This window comes from Aegilops tauschii, chromosome 2 (genome assembly GCF_002575655.3).
Source record: "Aegilops tauschii subsp. strangulata cultivar AL8/78 chromosome 2, Aet v6.0, whole genome shotgun sequence".
Classification (NCBI taxonomy): Eukaryota; Viridiplantae; Streptophyta; class Magnoliopsida; order Poales; family Poaceae; genus Aegilops; species Aegilops tauschii.
This window is the reverse complement of record NC_053036.3, coordinates 644,083,611-644,089,763: the sequence shown is the minus strand read 5'-3', so window position 1 is coordinate 644,089,763 and position 6,153 is coordinate 644,083,611. Positions and strand designations below refer to the sequence as shown.

At 42.6% G+C, this 6,153-nt stretch overlaps 1 long non-coding RNA gene across 1 annotated transcript; it reads right to left on the bottom strand.

The window, feature by feature from the left end:
* Positions 1–276: 276 nt before the first annotated feature.
* On the bottom strand, positions 277–3,445 carry LOC109758753 (uncharacterized). The gene is made up of 4 exons (XR_005769532.3): positions 2,929–3,445; positions 1,051–1,872; positions 694–777; positions 277–524 (listed from the first exon to the last, which is right to left on the bottom strand). It is a non-coding gene; the product is annotated as an uncharacterized lncRNA (long non-coding RNA).
* Between the last annotated feature and the right edge of the window lie 2,708 nt (positions 3,446–6,153).

The window sequence follows — 6,153 nt, the reverse complement described above, 5'->3', positions numbered from 1 at the left end:
ACATTTTTCTCCCGGCAGATAGAACTGCCACGAGAACGGCTGCCGGGAATTGCAAACGCCAGCAGATATAAATCTCCCGGCAGTTTGTATGCCGCCATATTCAAAGTTCTCCCGGCAGTTTCTGTTCTCCTGGCAGACAATTTCTGCCAGCAATTAATAGCTTTCCCCGCAGATGATGTGCCACTAGTGCTAGATACCCCAATCTATAAGGCTATTGCACTCTAGTATTTCATTTATTTCACATTTAGATACACACTAACAAGGCATTCATTAAAATAGAGCAAAAGGAATGTGCACATTTATATTATAAAATCTGATGATCAAAGTACATGGTTACAATGTATGCAATTCACTGATTACACATGATGGCTTGCATCATAGCTTAGCATCTACAATTTCAATACGTCCAAGTTGTACAGAATGTAACAACCACAAAATACAAAGCTTGTAAGGTCTTCTATGTGAGCGCAGAGCATATGGTTATGGCAAGATATCTTTGGCCAGTCTTCGCAAACATTTCCAACCTAGACATGGAGAGGCAATTGACAAGAAAAAGTATCACAAAACATTATCTGCATTACATTGATTACAATACTCAAAGAATCAATCGCGTGCACCGCTCCTACTTTTATAAGGAAGACATCCACATCAACAAGAGAATTTCTCATCAAATAGTGCATAGTTGTGCATTACCTTGGATTGCATGAGTGAGCCAAACAATGAAGGGGGGGGGGGGGGTATTGCTCTTCTCCCAACGTTTTAGAAGCTATTCCCTCCCTAGCAGTAGACAGCAATAGCAAAGCAGCAAAATCAGTCATCATCATGCAATTTTATCCCACCAACATAAACAAGTAGGAACATGTGTATAGATAGATTGGAGAACAATAGATGCGTAAATATAAGTAACAGCCTCCTTTGTGCAACTATTTCTCTTAGTGATGGAAGGTATCAAACACAGTATAGTACTCCTCAACTATGTACTATGGAAGCTAGCAAGCAGCCAAGCACACAGCGAGCATGCCTCACTCGGGGCTCCGTGTATTCATTTACCTCGCACTTACGACAGTGGCAGAGAAGACTTGAGTCGGGTCAGTCAAGGCAGCGGCGTGGCAAGTAGACAGGGCGGAGAGGCGATTCTAGGTGGCGGTGCTCCCGAGTCGCCCTCAATCCCTCATCCCTGCTGTGGTCAAACAGACTATGAGAGAGGAAGGTTAGGGTTAGTCTCTCTCGCTCACTGTGTCCCGTCGTGTCACGAGCGTGTTCCGGGCTGTATCAGCATTTTTTTCCTTTCTTTTTTAAATAAAAAGATACTTCTGGGATACACGTATTGGAGCCGTATCAGAGTATCAGTGCCGTTTGGAATGGCGACACGGTCGTTCTTGACGTATCGGAGCTTCAGATAGAAAATTTTCAGTTTAATAAGAAACCAAAAAATGTCAGCAGTTTCAGACCTTCACACACAAATTAAGCACATCTAGTTGTCTAGTAAGCATTTACCAGTATGTTATTAGTAAGCTATAAGATTTGAAACAAAGTTATTACTCACTGTATCTTGTTAGCATAGCAACCATTAATCTAAGTATGTATAACTCTGAGGCAATGACTTCCTAGGTTCAAAAGCTTATGTAGTATTCAAGAGTAACAAATATACACCTACTTAAGTTTGGTCATGTCACTTCTACAGTGGAGCTAACTATGGTAGTATAATCTCCCAGTTTTTGTCAAGGGCTACATTTAACACCTCACCATTTTAACTTCAGAGATTCTGAATAAAAAATGATCCAGTATGAGCACCATACTCATCTCAACATCATCAGATCATCCCTCGTTTCGTACTGCACTGTATGTTCCTTCCTTGATTCCATCAATCAGCTGAAAAAATAATGTTGGCAAAAATTGTGTTAGCATAAGAAAAATAATTGCACTTTACGTTGCATATTGTCCTGGAATACTTGGCTTCTGCCACATCTACAGGTATAAAAGATGCAAAGTAAAAAAAATCACATATATATTTATTATTTCTTAGAAGTTAAGTAGTTTATTTTCAAAGAAGAGAAAAGACCCCCCAAAACCAATCACTTCACGTACATATGGCATTCCTTTACAAGTGAGAATAATACTGAATTTGGGACAATCCATTGGAAATTTCATACATCAGTATTTAGCCCGGTTGATTGATGGAGCTAATCAAGGGTACTTTTCCATCCCAACTACGTGTTCATTATTCAAAGTTCATACTCCTATAACATCTAGAATTAGCAGAGAGCACTTAATCATAGTAAATGGAAGAATGCCCATTGATACCAACAATTAGAGTTGTGAAGAGCATCTTCATTGGTACCTCAGTACTGAACTGCTATGAAACAATTAGCTAGATGATAAATCAGGGTAGGAAAAGTAGCTACTTTTGCTGAGAATTTTTAATATCAAATCCACACTCATGTCTATAAATTTAACTCTTGTAGATACAGAAACCAAAAACTTTGTAGAGTTGTATACACAGTCGGCCATAGTGAGTAAACTTTCTCAAGCTGTCTAACAATTGTCTTCAGTTGTTCAATGTCTGAACCTGATTAAAAAAAGATTGATCCATGTACCTAAAAAGGCTGGATACAAGCACATGATATTCTACAAATCATAGGAGAGTACACGTACAATAACCTAGCTTAAACGCAAATCACGAGCACTTGTAATTTCTCAAAAAACCCACCACTGCTAGAATCAGTCTCCAATGCTTTCACTAATAGCACCTGCATCAATTTGTTAGCAAAAGGAAAAAACAGCAATAAGGAAGACTAAGTAACTCGATGGAAGGGGGGATCAAGGAGGGAGGGCAAATTTGGATTCCTACGGACAACTGAACGACCCCCACTGTTAGTTCTCATCGAGCAGAGGACAGATTCACTACCTTGGTATGGAGAATCTCACCTGCATCGGGTTTCCACCGACGCGGATCTAAGCAGCGCGTTGTACCATAGTGGGGAGCAGGCACCGCACTCGCCGTCAGCGGGGAGGTAGCCGTGGTCAGGAGCCCTCCCATGCCCGCCAGCGTGAAGCATCGTGAAGAGGAGGAGCGCGATGCTTTGGCGGTCCCTTGGACAGCACCTCTTCCTCTTGCGCTTGCCGTTGCCACGCATCACAATGGACAAGGATTGGTGTTCGTCGTTGGATCTGTTGCTGGGGAGGAAGATGACGTCGACCTCGACACACCGGCGCCTTCGACCTCGACGCACAGGCGTCGTCGATGTTTGTGCCGAATGGAGGGAGGTGATGTCGACCTCGCGCATCAGAGGTGTCTGGAGGCAGGCGACCTGACCTCGATGCCCCGGCGCCATAGATCCAGTTGCGGGCGCGCAAGTCGACTAAGGGGGCTGCGGCGGCGGCGGTGTCGGTCGAGGAGGAGGGGTGGGAGGGTTCGATTTGGGGGAAGGGGAACAGGTGGGCCGGCGGCTAATTCTATTGAGCAAAAGTCTTTAGTCTACCGCGTGCTCTCCCGGCCCAACTAATTTTTGGGCTCGCGCCATGGATAGGCCGGCAGACAGTGGGCCGTAGTTTAGTTCTCCCGGCAGTTTTGATGACCTGAGATGCGGACATCATTGCTGGCAGTTCACCCGCCCTTGTTGCTTAACTTCTACCGGCAGTTTAACCACCGTTATGTAGTTCTGCCGGCAGTTACCAGATCCCTGGCAGATGATTTGCACTTATTCTCATATTTCTCCCGGCAGTTAATTGCCCCCAATTTAGTGTTGTGGTGTAGTGTGACAGTACATTCTTTTTGTTTTTTTGCTATTTCCACTAATGTATTGTGTCTGTCATTTGTTTTTATCTTACACAGATCGTACCATGCAATGTGAGATTGGCATTCAATGAGCTCGTCGCAGACACTGTGACCTTCGACGCTCTTGGGGGCCCATACACTATGCAGGTCGAGAAGGGGCGAAAGATAACCCAGATAGGAGGAGATGATTGGGATCGTTTCATCGCCCGCATGCGTCTTAGTGGGGGTGAATTGATCAGCTTCTCCTTCAGAAGAGATAGGCCCAGGATTTCTGTTATCTATCTAAATTCGATTCCGGATAGTGAGGATGAAGTTCATGAGGAGGAAGATGGTGCTGATTCAGATGATGATGAGAACCCACTTGTTGAATACCTGTATGCCCAAGGACTCAGACTGGGCGACGAGGAAATCGGCAACCTCTGGGACATGCTTCCGCTACGTGAAGACTAATGTTAAACGGCATATCATGGTATGTTACTTAGTGTGGTAATTACATGATATGCATGCTTAGTTAGTGTAGTAGTTCATATGATATGCATGTTGTAGTACTATGATGAGAGGCCTAGTTTAGAATTCATTTAGTGAAGAATTTTATGGCATGCATGTAGTGTAGTAATATGCGATGATATGCTTAGTGTACGCAGTAATCTAATGATATGACTAATTACTGTAGTAATTTGATGCTTGGCGTATAGTGTAGTGATGTGATGATATATATGCTCAGTGTTGAATCCAATGATATATGTGTCTTGAAGTGTATGCTTTGTTGATAATTGCACGTGACATGATCATATATCATGTCAACTGTTTTCAGAAATTACCTAAGAGGTTACTTAGCTGTGGCATCGACCCGGGCAAAGAAGGCATGGCTGCTGGACTACGCCTTACCAGAACGGGCTCCATCACCAGCTGTGCCTATGCAGTGGACACGGACGGTCGCACTGTCTTGAGCAGGGCAGGGTGGAAGAAGTTCCTTCGTGCCAAGAATCTTCGGGTAGGACAGGCCATCCTACTCACTGTTGCGAACACCCGTCGCCATGACTTGAGGATGATGATCACCATCCACCTCATTTAGAACTGGGGTGGGCCATGTATCAATGTGAAATGAACTTGTTATGTTAGCTCTTGTTTGCGAGTACTTGTCATGTATTACCGTACCTATATCTACTCATATCTAGGTACTACTGCTTGTGATGGATTGCAACTATTATTAACTGGTAACTAATGCTCTACTAGCTATGATTATTCCATTGTGTGATGTTTTATATGTTGTAGTGTGACATGGTAACTGTTATATATGGTAGAGGCTGGTCTCTAAGACCTTGTACAATGCAAGGTGCTTAGGGATGTGCTTCCACTGTGTGATGTTTTGTACGTGCCAGGTTGTAGTATGAAATGCTAACTGTTCTATATGGTAGTGGCTGGTCTCTAATTGGACCGACATGTTGAACTATAGTATCAATGGTAGAGGCGTTTCGTTGTGCGCCACATCCAACAGTTCACATAATTAATTATCCAAAGATTAAGGTATGAAACCCTTGGTCCTACATAGCAACATTTCGTCCCAAAAATTAAGGTACTTCCACATTCAAACTAACTAATACTACAAATTCGAAGGAACTACTTAATACATTAACAGCACATAGGGAAGTAGCCCTGGTCCAACGGCTTGAGAAATGACAAACAAAAACTGAAAGAAGAAGGATCAGCCAGTAGCAGCACCATCAGCCTCCCAGCCTCACAACTTCAGCCATCCTGGTGAACTCCAGGTTTTTTCCTGCAAAATACACATGTGATGTTGGAGGCAAGAAAATAAATATGCCAGGGGTCTTGTCATGGCATCTAATCGCACGGAATGCTAGTACAAATGATGGAGAACAAAATATCCAACATGAGCAAATTCATAGGAGTTCTATATCCATGGATACCATCAAGAAAAAATGCTCAGTTTTAATTAAGACACAAAACTTGGTGAAAACATCATATTCATATCAGCAATATTGATATGGCATCTTTGCAAGCTTGGGTCAGTGACTTGTCTTGTGTTTCATGGCATGACAATAATTTTAACAATAAATAGACATGAAATTGACCCAAACTCATGTACAAAGTTATGCCACATGATGCATGGATTAATTCACACATAAATGACAAAATGCCAACTTTGTATAGAATTTGCAGTACTGAAATATTTCAGTGTGTACTGAAACTGCAGTAGTGAAATAATTCAGTGTGCATCGGTGTGTACTGAAATTGTAGTAACAAAATATTTCAGTGCCTACCGGTGTGTACCGAAATATTTCAGTGTCTACCACTACAACATTACAAATTTTGCCTAGGGCAGTACCGAAATATTTCAGTGCCTACCGGTATGT